Source organism: Mixophyes fleayi, chromosome 3, assembly GCF_038048845.1.
Source record: "Mixophyes fleayi isolate aMixFle1 chromosome 3, aMixFle1.hap1, whole genome shotgun sequence".
Lineage (NCBI taxonomy): Eukaryota > Metazoa > Chordata > Amphibia > Anura > Limnodynastidae > Mixophyes > Mixophyes fleayi.
In genome coordinates, this window is record NC_134404.1 from 261,129,151 (window position 1) to 261,144,278 (window position 15,128).

The following is a 15,128-nucleotide window of genomic DNA, read 5'->3' on the forward strand; positions in this document are numbered from 1 at the left end:
GGTTAATCTGTTGTTTAGTTTACCTGTGAGCCTCTTTTACTCTAGAAATAAAAGTTCTGGTAGTTTCTAAAGCTAGCTAGAGAGTGGTGTATGTTTTCTGTATTCGAGCGTGGGTTCGAGAGTAGGGGTGCGAAGGGTGCCTTGATCTCCCTCTGATGTCACTGAACAAGAACATTACCCTGCAAAGAGCTTACTGTCTAAAGACCAAGGTGGAGGCACTGCACACTGAGAATAAAGATAAACTAGTGGGCCAGGAACCGAAACACACTCACACACACCCATACCCATACGTGCCTTAATCCTAGGAAAAGGGGGTGTTACAAGTACAGATATAAAATTACATTTTTAGTCAATTTACTGTTTTCTTAAATTTTTCTTAATAATTAAATTTTTTTAATTTTGGACCATTTTGTAAATGTGCAAACATAGTTAATTTTTCTGTGAGATTTTATTTTTCATTATGTATTATTACTTTGTACCTGGGAAGATTTTTATGCTGGACTGTTTGATTCATCTATAGCTCTGTTCATCTGTAATTGTTTTTACAATACTATACAAACATCAGTCTATTATAAACCTACAGGCTGCCCAGCATATCTGAGATGGAACAGCTTTCACCCAGGACACATAAAGATGTCCATCATTTACAGCCAAGCTCTGAGATACATTCGGATTTGTTTAGACAGTGAAGACAGAAAACAGCACCTGCTATTGCTGAGAAGTACATTCCTACAACAAGGATAACATCCAATAGTTATAGATAAACATATCCACAGAGCGAAAAGGATCCCAAGGAGTAGCCTCCTGGATTACAAACAGAAGGAGGTTAACAGTAGGCTGCCCCTAGTGGTCACTTACAATCACCACATGAATAACTTGGGGAAAATTGCTGCTGACCTTCAACCCATATTTAAGAAAGACAATAGACTGAAGGAAATATTCCCATATTAACTTCTCCTTTCATACAGCCTCTAAACTTAAGAAATCTCCTCGTTAGAAGTGCCCTTATCAGAGACTGGCACCTTCCCTTGCAAAAACAAAAAATGCATAACCTGCACCCATGTCCTACCAACAAACACAGTCCACATACCCAACATAAAACGGGACTATAAAATAACTAACACATTCTCATGTACATTCTCCAATGTGGTGTACATGATACAGTGTACAAGGTGCCCTGAGGGAATATACATTGGAGAGACCAAGCAGAACCTGCAATCCAGGATGAATCTATACGGACACACAATAAGGAAGTCTCTGGACACCCCTGTGGGTAAACACTTCTCTGGATCAGGACACAGTATGACAGATTTAAAAGTCTTAATACGAAAAGGTCTTTTTAAAAATGATAGGGAGAGAAAAATATGGGAATTCAAACTGATAAGAACATGCCAGTCATTAACTCAAGGACTCAATATAACACCTGGATTTATGGCCCACTACATGGACACACTTCACACCCCACAGCAGAGTAACTACAGATCTCTGAACTCCTAGGAATTTTACTCTTCCATCCGTAATGAAAACCTTCGTTTTATTACTTTAGCTTATCTTAATGATATATCCCCCCCGTACAAATTTCTTGATATAACAGCTCTTAAATATTGTGCCTTTTTCTAAGTCATTCATTTGTAAACTCGCCTGATGAAGGGGCCTCTGTGCTCTGAAAGCTAGCAAATTTAATAATTTTTTTGGTTAGCCAATAAAGATATCACTCCTGTAATACTTTTGTCTTTTTTGACACAAGATAGATCTTTCTGGCTAACACGGTACTACAATAATAAGAAGAAAATGTTTTTTGCTACACAATTTATTCTTCACAAATTTAGTGGTTTGGTTAGATTGGGTTGCCTAAAATGTCTTTAATCTTTGTTCCATTTAATTAAGCACTGAAATATTTTTATACCAATAAATAAAGAAAAAAAATCAGTTATTGGCTTAATGTTTGCTGAAAGGAAGCTTTACTTTCATATGTTTCTTCTTCCACACTTGTTTACAGAAATTATTCTTTTTTATATCTATACCGGAAATAAGAGGGACAGTTATTGTAAACAAGTGAGTGCACAAGTTAAACTATTTCTAAAAATGGGAAAACATGTGAGAATACTTTCTTTCACATGTAAACACTGTACATCCCTTTTCCTTAATTCAAGTACTATATGCTGGTATATGACCAAAACAGTTGCTTGTTATATTTGTTTGTTTTGTAAGCAGAGTTACAGTAACCTTTTGCAATTTTTATATATACAGTCTGATTTAATGAATAATTAATTACTTTTCTGTTCTGTTATTGATTCAGGAAATACTATCATAATTAAATTTGAACTATTATTCTTCAAACTGTACACACAGCCTCGGACTGGCCTGCCGGGCAGCCAGGCAAACCACCGGTAGGCCCCGCCGGATGAAGCTCCGCCCCCTCCATTGTAAGGTTGGAGCTTACCGAACACCTGGTTCCCTAAACTTCCGACAGCGGCGACACTTGGGGTAACCACACTACCGCGCAGGTGCAGAGAGCTACGTCTGGACTCTGTACCTGCGCGGTGGTGTGTTTTTCACTGCGCAGGGGAGAAGGAGATCCTGTCCGCCCAGAGGAGCAGGAAGAAAGGACGCTGTCCGGAGCTAGATCGTTGGGTTGCAGAAAACTTTGAAGAAAGATGCTGTTCCACTAGACCGGTAAGACTGCTCTGTAAAATGTTCAGAACAAACCTGGAACTGGTCATTAGTTTTCCCCTCAAATATTTTTCCCCTCACATTTGTTTTCTACATCCATATGGTTTTAAATGTTGTTTTCACTTACTTTGCTTTCATGTCTATTTCTTGCCTAACCTCCCACCCAAAAATCTCAATAAATCCTGTTTGCTCTCTCCCCTTTACTGACTCCCTGGTGTACGACATCACCGAGTTCATCAAACCCAGCTCCCATTTTTTCGCCATATTCCCCTCACATCCACTTTCTCCTATCAGTGTATTATCTCCCAATTCCATGCCTAACCACCCAGCATGAAATCTCCAGCACTATGAGACCATACCCATTCATTAACTCTGTGTGCACTTTACCCTTTAGCACCCTTATATCTATCCTGTAACCCTTATACCCCATATGTATACTATCCCTCATTTCATGCCCAACACCCCAGGATAAAGTCTCCACCACTCCATAATGTCCCCTCCCCTCCATCAACCGTGTGTGCAGAGCATTGTATGCCATATCCCTCAGCTGTGACCCTACACCCACAGTTTACGCTAAAGGTCTACTTACATGACCCCTCTCATTCAATAATCTAGTGTGCAAAGCATCACACACTTTATCGCTCAGCCACCCTCATACTTTCCTGTACCCCTTTAACCCCGATTTACCCATCAGTATACTTTCACCACCCCTCATTTCATTTTACCTATCAGTATACTTTCACCCCCCCCTCATTTCATTTTATCTATCAGTATACTTCTTTTTTACCCCCCCAGAATAAAATCACTACCCCTACTATATGCCCCCCTCCCCTTCATTAACATAGTGTGCAAAACATAGTACACCTTGTCCCAAACACCTATTTTCCTTTCCAGGTTTTATTTTACACCCCATCTTTTCTCTATGAAAATCTACACCACTCCTATGTGCCCCCTCCCCTTCATTAACCCTGTGTGAGCAGAGCATCACACACCTTATCCCTCAGCACCCCTCATTTCATGCCTATCCACCTCCCTAAGGAAGAGATGACCCCTCTCTCAACCCTGTGTGCAGATCTGCCCATCTGTGAACAACCCCGGCCCCCCCATATAATTTCATGCCTAACCAGAGCCAGAATGAAATGATCACAGCTCCTAGGTGCCCCTCACCCCTTTTATTATCCATGTGTATGCCTTCACCCACCAGGATGAACTCTCCATCCCTCCATTGTGCCCCCCATTCATTAACCCTGTGTGCACTGTGAGTAACAATAAAAATACTACCGTCCCATTTCCCGGCCGATATCTCACCCGTTGCTATGGCAGCCGGTCACCCGAGATCGGCCCCGTCCAGCGCTTACTTCTTCTATACTACGCTTTATATACTACACTATGGTGCTAGCTGTCCTTCGTGGGCTGACCACTTCCCCTCTAGTGTCTGGTTCGCCTCTTTGATGGCTGACCACGCCCCCTCTGGTGGGCCCCTAGTGGTGCAGTCCCCCAGTGGGCCCTTCATGCCCCAGTCCGACACTCTGTACACATATTGAGGCTCATTTAGAGCTAGATGTAAGTGTAATTATTTTGAGTTAGATATGCATTTCTGTACTGTGCATGCGCACGAAAAATGTGTGCGCACATGTCCGTACATATGTTTTTGCTTATCATTGCCCAGTGTCTCCTTACATCTGGAGAGGTGTTATTGGGGCAGGCAGTGGGGCAAACATAGCCCAAATACACTAAGGGTGTGTTCACGTAATTATGAAATAATTAGACATGGATGTATTCGTAGATACATATCTATGGCGGTTGCTGGAGGGCTGGTGTGCAGTAATGATGATTATCACCAACACTAGCTAGCCGCTTCTGATTGGCTGATTTTGCATTGATCTCTCCAGCTGATATTACTTAATTTATTGGCATTGGGACTATATTATATGAAGTCACAGCCATCTATTTACATTACTCAAATCACTTTTCCATTTGGATCCCTGCAGGAAAGGAAATTTGCATTTGATTTTTGAAGAGATAAACAACAGATGTTTCTATTTAATTTATTTTGTATTTAATCACATTTTAAATGGAATGTGCGAATTGTACATTTATTAATAACAATGTCACAACAATATTCTTTTTTGTGTATATAACACTTCATTTTATTATAATATTGTGTAAAAATAGGGTAATTTGACTTTAGCATTTACTACTGACACTGTCAAGCTACATCTGTACACTATCTCTTTGCTATTGATAAATGCAAGTATACACACTTGTTATGCCTGACGTACGTTTGGCACTAATGCTTCTGTTTTTAGAGCAAGATGCATCTTGACATCTGTTTGGCTCAATATATGTAAATATAAATACACATTTTTATGCATGCATCCTTTACCTAAGTACTGTACGTTCTGAGCACATATTGTATGTATGTTTTGTTTTTATTGAATAATTTTGGTCCAATGCAAATAATTAGCCATATCAACCACACACAATATTGAAATTGCATTGATAAAACAAAGGTTTACATGTGATATAATGTTAAATGTGAATAACAATATCCAAATGAAATATTAAAAGTCACAAATATATTCATGAAAAATATAACAACCATGTTTTAAATATTTTATTGCATATTATCTCAGGCCTATTTGGATTCCCAACAAGGCAACATAACAAACAGTAATTAGTATGTAAGCGCCAATCATGGCCAGTATAGATCTGCAAGACAAATCCCCCGAAATCAATAACTGATATCTACAAAAGCTAGAACAAACAAATATATGATACCATGTGGTATGTTAAAGACATCTCTCAGCCTTTCTCTTAACTTGTACCTTGTGTGATGGTAAATGTTTACTAAGTACCCCCAAAGTATGTTTATTTATACTACATATTCCCCCTAATGTGTGCAATTTATTTAAAGTACCCCTTGATAGTAAATGTATACCAAGATACTGCTTCTGAATATAACTAAATGTGTTTAATTATTATCTAATACATATATTTTTTTATTTTAATTAATAAAATTAAACAAAATTAACATTTTCAGATTTGGAGGTAAAATACATTGTTCAGTGTTAGCATGACATTCCACTGTAGCACTGTTCAAACATAAAGTATTATATCCCCATTCCACTACAGTCAGTTCAAACTTTTCCAACACCCATTTTTCAACAGTGTGCTAGACAGGATCACACACAGGTCAAAAAGCTCATTCTGCAGGCATTTGAGCTACAGTGACAACACTGACCCTATCCCTGTGTATGAATAAACTGATCCACAGAATTTCCAGAAAGAAAATAAGTCTAGCTGTCAGACACTACCTGCTTGTTTAGTAAGCCGTCTGGTTGATGCCATCCCCTCCCTTGACTAGACCAAAACCCATCTGCTCATTACCACAAACCAAAACAAAGGAAGGCAGGCATGTGTGGCAAAAAAGGTTACAATAAATAAATTCATTAATAATTATAATTTATAATAAACTCCAGCAACATGGTGGCAAAGAAACTGTACTACAAATGACAACTCCAGTCACACCATAAAAATTTGGGAGTGGGCATCTGCCTCCGACACCTTAGACCTGGCAGTCACAATTCTAGCGGATACAGTGGATTCTAACGAAGGCCTGGTAGTTATCAAGTAACCTCCGCAAGGAGGTTTGGGCATTGTTGCTGGTGACGGCCCTCTGTGTTGCCTCCAGGCATGAGGAGCTGGTATTAAACTGCAAGAAGAGATTGGTTAACGTAGCTGGGACTGGTACACACACGGACTGCAGAGTGCCAAATCAGAAAATGTAAGAAGTGTCAGAATAAGCCAGGTTAGCAACAATCAGGAGCATAAACATTACCAAACAACAGACTGAAGAGAGGTCAGGAACAGTCCTAGTCAGAATTCATAAAAATTAGCCACAAGATGTATGGGAACACTGGAGAAAACTTTTGAGCCTAATACTATGGCACAGGTCTGTGCACAGAGCAGGTTAAAATAGCTGCGCTGCTGAAATAGTCCGGGTCTCAGGTCAGCACACATTACCACAGGTTCAGAGCTCGTAAAGCTATGCACCTCCTGTTGTACAGAGGTGGATTGTGGCAGAAGTTTCTGTTCCTGGACCGCAGGGAAGATCAGAGGGAGTGCACTGAACAGCAGGTTCAAAAAGTAGCAGTTGGACTCTGATGTGTGACACGCACCCAACTTCCCTTCTGACTTTGCACAAACGCCCACCAACATGGGTGGTGTTGTGGTCTTCAACCGCAACAAAAAACGGAGTCTTTTATTTGTGCCAACCAAAGGCTGCTGACTGCAATACTTTCCTACCACCATTATGTTCCCCATGGGACCACCATGCTGCCTCTTACAATCCTGCCAACACCTTAAACAACTGCGGAATGAAAATCTTCAACCTCTCGTCTGCTAGATGCACCCCATCTGTGATTACATCCAAAATGAATGACACAGCCAACGTCTTCGACTATGAGTTCCACACAACAGCTTTAACATTTCTACGTGCCTAATCTATTGCTGACTGTCCAATGAGTTATGCTATTTCTTCCTCGGTGTTAGGAACCCCTCCAGCCGGCACAACACAACCCGGAGTCTACTCTGCCAGTCAGGTGTTCACTGGAGCCCCTGATGGTGGGGACAGACTGGGCTGCAGACTGACAGAGGGTCGTGAAGTGTGTACCGGCTGGGGAGAACCCAGGCAAGAAGAGTCAGGTCCACGCAGAGGTCTAAAGGCCGGCAGCAGGTAACAGAAACGATGAGCAAGCTGAGGTCAGAGGTCACAGGCAAAGTAGCAGAACGGGTAAACGAGCCAAGGATCAGGGTCACAGGAAACACAAGCGAAGTCAAATACGAAGCCAAGGGTCATACACGGGAAGTCAAAACGTAGATACAGGAACAGGAACTGGAGCAAGCAGGTCAGCAGACTGGAGCACAGAAGCTATAACCGGCAATGAGGCAGCAGACCTCATTGCCTTAAATACAACCCATAACCAATCAGAACCTGCCCCTAGACAAGGCCACACTTGTAGGCTAATTGCCAGCACCTAGCAAGACCAATCAGGGCTTAGCACTGAAATCCACACCTGCAGGCTAATGCCTGCTAATTCAGCCACAGGCTAAATCTGCCTGATTGTCCCTAGAGCGCATGCGCGCCTGGCTGCCAGGACACGGCGCTGAGGAAGTGTCCGACCGTTGCCTTGGCAACGGTTGGGAGTTGGAAGGAAATGACGTCCCGGTCGTCATGGTGACGGCCGGGACGTTGGGACCTACAGGAAGCGAGCCGCGGCGGCTGTGAGTACCGCCGCGGCTCGTGACAGTACCCCCCCCTTGAGGAGGGGTTAAGGAACCCCGACATCCCGGTTTCCTTGGAAATTTTTTAAAGAACTCCTTCAACTGTTTAGGAGCATCGAGTTGTCTCCGTGGGATCCAAGACCGTTCTTCTAACCCACGATTCCTCCACTGCACTAGGAAGTGCACCTGACCTTGCACTTTTTTGGAATCCAAGATCTTCTGAACAACGTATCTTGGTGATCTGTTTGATTTTCTCTCAGGCAAATTTGAAGACTGGATTTGAGTAGGATATAATACCGGCTTCAACAGAGAACAGTGAAATGTGTTGGGAATTCTCAATGAGCCCGGAATTCTTAACCTAAATGCAACAGAATTAACCTGCTTGATGATAAGGAACGGGCCGATGAACTTGGGACCTAACTTTTTGCAAGGCTGTCTGAGTTTAATGTTTTTTGTAGACAGCCACACTCTCTGGCCCACCTTGAAGGAGCAGATGGTACGGTGGCGATCCGAAAATTTTTTTGCGACAACTGAAGCCTGTTTCAGAGATGCCTGTACTTTCCTCCAGATAACTCTGAGATCTCTTGCAGTGGAACGGATCTCCTGGACACCAACTGGGTTAAGTGAATACAGGGAGTTAGATCTGGGGTGAAAACCATAATTGCAGAAAAACGGAGAAGTTTTAGTAGATGAATGACAGGAATTGTTACAGGCGAATTCTGCCCAGGGTAACAAGGAAGACCAATTATCATGGAACTCTGACATGTAGCATCGCAAAATTTTTTCCAAGGACTGGTTAACTCTTTCGGTCTGCCCATTGGACTGAGGGTGATATGCGGATGATAAACTAACCTTGATTCCGAGGAGGGTACAGAAAGATCTCCAGAATTGCGCTATGAACTGGGAACCCCGATCGGAAACTATGTCAGTAGGGAGTCCATGGAGCCGGAAAATATGTTGAATGAATAAGACGGCCAAATCCCGAGCTGTAGGCAGTCTGGGTAAGGGAACGAAATGGGACATCTTACTGAACCGGTCTACCACGACCCAAATGGTATTGTGTCCTGCAGAAGGTGGTAGATCCACTATAAAGTCCATGGACAAGTGGGTCCATGGTTTTGCAGGTGGTGCCAAAGGAACTAACTGGCCTATTGGGCGGATCCTAGGAACTTTGTTTCTGGCACAAACCTCACATGAGAGGATATGACTCCTGACGTCAGCAGACATAGATGGCCACCAGACTGTACGGGAAAGGATTTCTAACGTCTTGAAAATTCCAGGATGCCCTGCAACCCTACTGTTATGCGCCTCTGCAATAACCGCCTTCCTTAGATGGACTGGAACAAAGAGACGTCGCTCCGGAGTAGTATCAGGGGCTAATTTCTAGAATCTCTGAAGTGTGATACTCAGATCTTGGGTCAACCCGGCATGGATTACAGAAGGGGGAATAATCGGCTCTGGGATAGTGACTGGAATGTGGTGTGCCGAGAAACTTCTGGAAAGGGCATCTGCCCGGACATTTTTGGAGCCTGGTCGGTAGGTGATCAGGAAGTTAAACCGGGTAAAGAATAACGCCCACCGGGCCTGTCTGGGATTTAAACGTTTGGCTGACTGTATATATTGTAAATTCTTGTGATCGGTAATGACAGAGATCTGATGTGAAGCACCCTCCAACCAATGCCGCCACTCCTCGAAGGCCCATTTGATTGCCAATAGTTCTCTATTACCGACATCATAGTTGGCCTCCGCTGAAGAGAACTGACGGGAAAAATAAGCACATGGGTGCAGACGATTAGTATGAGGATCCTTCTGCGATAGGATGGCACCGGCACCGATGTCAGAGGCGTCGACCTCAAGAATAAATGTCCTAGCTGGATCCGGATGTCTGAGGACCTGAGCGGAGACAAAGGCCCTTTTCAGGCTTTCGAATGAGGCTACTGCTTGGGGCGACCAATTAGTTGGATCCATTCCTTTACGGGTCAGAGCGACAATGGGAGCCACAATGTCGGCAAAGTTGTGAATGAATCTCCTATAATAATTGGAGAAGCCCAGGAACCTCTGCACCGCCTTAAGATTGTTGGGTTGCACCCAATCCAGAATAGCCTGGACCTTAGCTGGATCCATGGAGAATCCCTCAGAAGAGATTACATAGCCTAAAAAGGATACTCTCTGTACCTCGAACTCACACTTTTCCAGCTTAGCGTACAGGTGGTTCTCTCGTAATTTCTGTAGAACTTGTTTGACGTGAGTCTGATGGGCGGGCAAAGATCTGGAATAGATGAGGATATCATCTAAATAGACGACCACGAAACAACCAAGGAATTCCCGAAGAACTTCATTGATCAAGTCCTGGAACACTGCAGGTGCATTACTAAGGCCAAACGGCATGACCAGATACTCGTAGTGGCCGGAGTGCGAATTGAACGCCGTCTTCCACTCATCTCCTTCTTTGATACGGATGAGGTTATATGCTCCGCAAAGGTCGATTTTAGTGAAGATAGTGGCCCCTCTTAGCTGATCAAACAAAACCGAGATGAGCGGAAGGGGATAGGTGTTCTTGACTGTGATATGATTCAATCCCCGGTAGTCAATACAAGGTCTTAACCCTCCGTCTTTTTTTGATACAAAGAAGCATCCCGCTCCTACGGGAGACTTAGATGGCCTGATGAAGCCTCTCTCCAGGTTTTCATCGATATACTCCTGCATGGATTTTGTTTCTGGAGCAGAAAGGGAATACAAACGCCCCTTAGGTAACTTGGAACCAGGAATAAGTTCGATGGCACAGTCAAAGTCACGATGTGGCGGTAAGGTATCAGCAGCCTTCTTGGAGAACACGTCCCAGAATTCATGATACTGTGAGGGAAGCCGCTCCGGAATAGGCTGAATCATACGCAGAGACAGTGACAAACAAGACTGTGTACAATAAGTACTCCACTTGACAATCTCTCCTTTTACCCAGTCTATGACAGGGTTATGACAGGAAAGCCATGGGTGGCCCAAGATCATAGGAACCGACGAACAATCGATCAGGAAGAAGGTGATTGACTCAGAATGGAGAGCTCCGATCTTCAACTGTAGTGGCGGGGTCTCCCAGGAAATCTTGCCACCAGGCAACGGACCTCCGTCTAAGCCACAGACAGTAATGGCAGAGTTGAGTTTTACCATCGGAATTCCGGCAGAGCGGGCAAACCCAATATCAAAGAAGTTGCCTGCAGCTCCGCTATCAATGAAGGCCGACAGGTCCACAGAGCGAGCCCGGAAGGTGAGCTGTGCAGGGATTAATACAGCATTTTTCGGGGAGATAATTTGCAGACCTAGGTGAACTTTCCCCTCATTCCCTAGGCATGGTCTTTTCCCGACTTATTTGGGCAAGAACGGGAGAAGTGGCCTTTTATGCCACAGTATAGACATAGACCTTGCGAACGTCTCCTGTCTCTCTCTTCCGAAGAGAGACGATATGCTCCTAATTGCATAGGCTCCTCACCATCCTGGGAAACAGGAACGAAGGCGAATGGAGGTGATGATGCTTCCTTTTCAGTTTTCCGCTCCTTATATCTCCTGTCAATTTTAATGGAGAGGTGCATCAGATCCTCCAGAGAACTAGGAGACGGGTATTGCACCAAAGAATCTTTAATCTGTTCAGATAGGCCGAGACGGAACTGACTCCGTAAGGCAGGGTCGTTCCATCCACTATCAGGTGACCATCTACGGAATTCAGCGCAGTATTCTTCTGCCGACCGTCGGCCTTGTTTCAAGGACCGTAGATGAGCTTCCGCGGAGGCCACTCGATCCGGGTCATCATACAGTAGACCCAGTGCCTCGAAGAAGGAGTCTACGGACTGCATGGCCGGACTGGTCTGCGGCAAAGAAAACGCCCAGGACTGGGGGTCACCCTGTAGAAGGGAAATAATAATCCCAACTCTTTGCTGCTCTGAACCGGAGGAGCGAGGTCTCATCCGAAAATAGAGCTTGCAGCTCTCCCTGAAGTTCCGAAACAGGGTTCTATTTCCGGAGAACCGATCTGGTAAGTTCATTTTGGGTTCACAGATGGGACCTGGAGTCGGTTGTGAAGCTTTTGTGGCTTCTTCTTGAACAGACATACGCTCAGCCAATCCCTGCATCATCTGATACAAGGACTCAACGTGGCCTGCTTAGAGTTTGTGCTGGAGACGGTGTGGATCCACTTGTATCCATCCTAATCTTGTCTCCGTGAGTGGGCCGGTTATAATGTTAGGAACCCCTCCAGCCGGCACAACACAACCCGGAGTCTACTCTGCCAGTCAGGTGTTCACTGGAGCCCCTGATGGTGGGGACAGACTGGGCTGCAGACTGACAGAGGGTCGTGAAGTGTGTACCGGCTGGGGAGAACCCAGGCAAGAAGAGTCAGGTCCACGCAGAGGTCTAAAGGCCGGCAGCAGGTAACAGAAACGATGAGCAAGCTGAGGTCAGAGGTCACAGGCAAAGTAGCAGAACGGGTAAACGAGCCAAGGATCAGGGTCACAGGAAACACAAGCGAAGTCAAATACGAAGCCAAGGGTCATACACGGGAAGTCAAAACGTAGATACAGGAACAGGAACTGGAGCAAGCAGGTCAGCAGACTGGAGCACAGAAGCTATAACCGGCAATGAGGCAGCAGACCTCATTGCCTTAAATACAACCCATAACCAATCAGAACCTGCCCCTAGACAAGGCCACACTTGTAGGCTAATTGCCAGCACCTAGCAAGACCAATCAGGGCTTAGCACTGAAATCCACACCTGCAGGCTAATGCCTGCTAATTCAGCCACAGGCTAAATCTGCCTGATTGTCCCTAGAGCGCATGCGCGCCTGGCTGCCAGGACACGGCGCTGAGGAAGTGTCCGACCGTTGCCTTGGCAACGGTTGGGAGTTGGAAGGAAATGACGTCCCGGTCGTCATGGTGACGGCCGGGACGTTGGGACCTACAGGAAGCGAGCCGCGGCGGCTGTGAGTACCGCCGCGGCTCGTGACACTCGGAACTATATTTCACCATAACATCTTAGGGTCGAGTCATTCCTTCCTGAACCTCACAATATCAGCTATTATGGCTAAACTCAAATCTATAGCTTTCCACTTCCCCAAACCATTTCCACCCAAGTTGATCACCACATCTGGGACTCCAAATCTATTAGCTGCACTATCAATTGCAGGTCTAAAAATGTCCCATTTTATTCCATTTGTACCTAACCATCAGATACTCCACATTGTGGTAGATTTGCTGAGAGTCTTCCCCAAATCAATATCGCAAGCAGTTTTCAACCTGGATTATATATGGCAGGAGGAGCAAAATGAACTAAACCATATCACTCTTTCTAATATAGACCTTAAAGCTATTGGATTAACATCTTTCCAAACACTTCAAGAAATCTGTTTTCACTGCTCTTGTCACAGTTCCAATTCCTAAAGGCTGATGCCCCAGATCTTGTGCTTGCTGACCGAGTTTCTTTTCCCTGATGGTCTAGTGTGGTGGTGACCCTCATCGTCATTTCCATATTATGCCCTGCTTGTCAAGTGGCGTGCAAAGTTAGCTGCCATGCTGCACCTTCCCCCTTGTGATCCTGTGTCTTTTGTCACCACAGTGAAACTGATGTCAATATTCTGGGTGGAAGTGAGTTACTTCCAGTAGACCCTGCCTCAAGGAGGCACCTCTTCTTCCCATGGCTGACCCCTTTCAACAAATGGGGTGAATTTTGTCCCGCAAGAGCACTTCATCTATAATGAAAAAACAGGTAAGCAAATATGCTTCCATAAATTGAGGCTGGCACACCAGAGCCCTAAAAAGAGATGATGGGGTTGCACGCACAAGGGAATCGTGTGGGTGGAAAAGCACACTATATAGCGTTCATCGGGCACAGCAAAGGAGACTTTACTTGTCTCGGCTGGGGAAGAGGTGAGGGAACCAGAGCAGCCAAAAATCCTAGAGGAAAGGCAAACCAAAATGCAAAATTAAGAAAACAATGCCAAAACCAGAAAAAAAAAAAAGGAGAGATGCCCAGAGTAAAAACCACCAAAAAAGGAGATAAAACACAAACCATAGCTGTGAATAAAACAAAATCCTTGCAGGTTTGAACACCAGTGGCGACTGAGCACCTTTCAGGTCCAGAAACACAGCATCAATCTACTTCATATCCTTCCTAACCTACTTGAACCATTTTGGGCCTGATTCATTAAGGCACATTTCTGACAACTTTGTGCGTATCATATGCAAAATCAATCTGCGCATGCCCAGAATCGTACTATACACAACTAAACGCAACAACGTTCAATGAAACTTCATATGCAAAACACACTTACACTTTCTGGGAGGGAAAGGGGCGGAGAAGGGACATTCACCTGTACAGTAAGGGCATGCCAAACTTGAGCGCACGCAGGCACGTCCGAATCAAGCTTTGGGCATCTTCTGCCGTATCTCCTGCTCCAGCTACAGGGCTAGCCCATGTCCTGAGTACTTGTGATGACAGTCTTGTATGCATGGTATAACATGTGTTTGCAATCAGGAGCAATTGTAAAAATGTGTTTTTATGTTCTGTAGACATTAATATCATCCTAATAGATGTATTTCATGGGGAAAACAAATATTAATTTTTGTTTCGTTTTTTAACGGTTTTGTCATTAATGCTTATATTACTAACAGGTGACATTAATTCAATATTTTTTTTTCTGTCCGTTCTTTTGCGAATGTATATTCCACATAGGCATTGGACGTACCCTGCAGTATCTTGTGTAGAGCAAAGCAGACCTAAACCCGAATTCACCAGCATAAGTATCTTTAGATCCGCTCCTTGTTGAATTCAGGAGTCTGCAGAGTCGATTGATGTGTGTTTTAAAACAAACGCTCGTTATGCTCAGTATGTGTGCCTTGATGAATAAGGCTGATTGTTTGCATCCCTTTTCCCCTCTTACTTTGCTCTCACTATCCAGTGTTACCCTACACTGGCATATTGAAGCTAATAGTCTAACCCCCCATCCACAACCTCATAATTACAAAGAGGCCCTCCCTTCATCCTTATCCCTAAATTGGACCGCTATCTTCTTTAGAGAAGTACCTCCCTTCTACCTGATAACCTGCTGCAAAAGGAAGGAAAGAGAGCATGTCTGACTTATTAATTACCGGTTAATTAGTATAAACCTTTAATTTACTCATGTATAT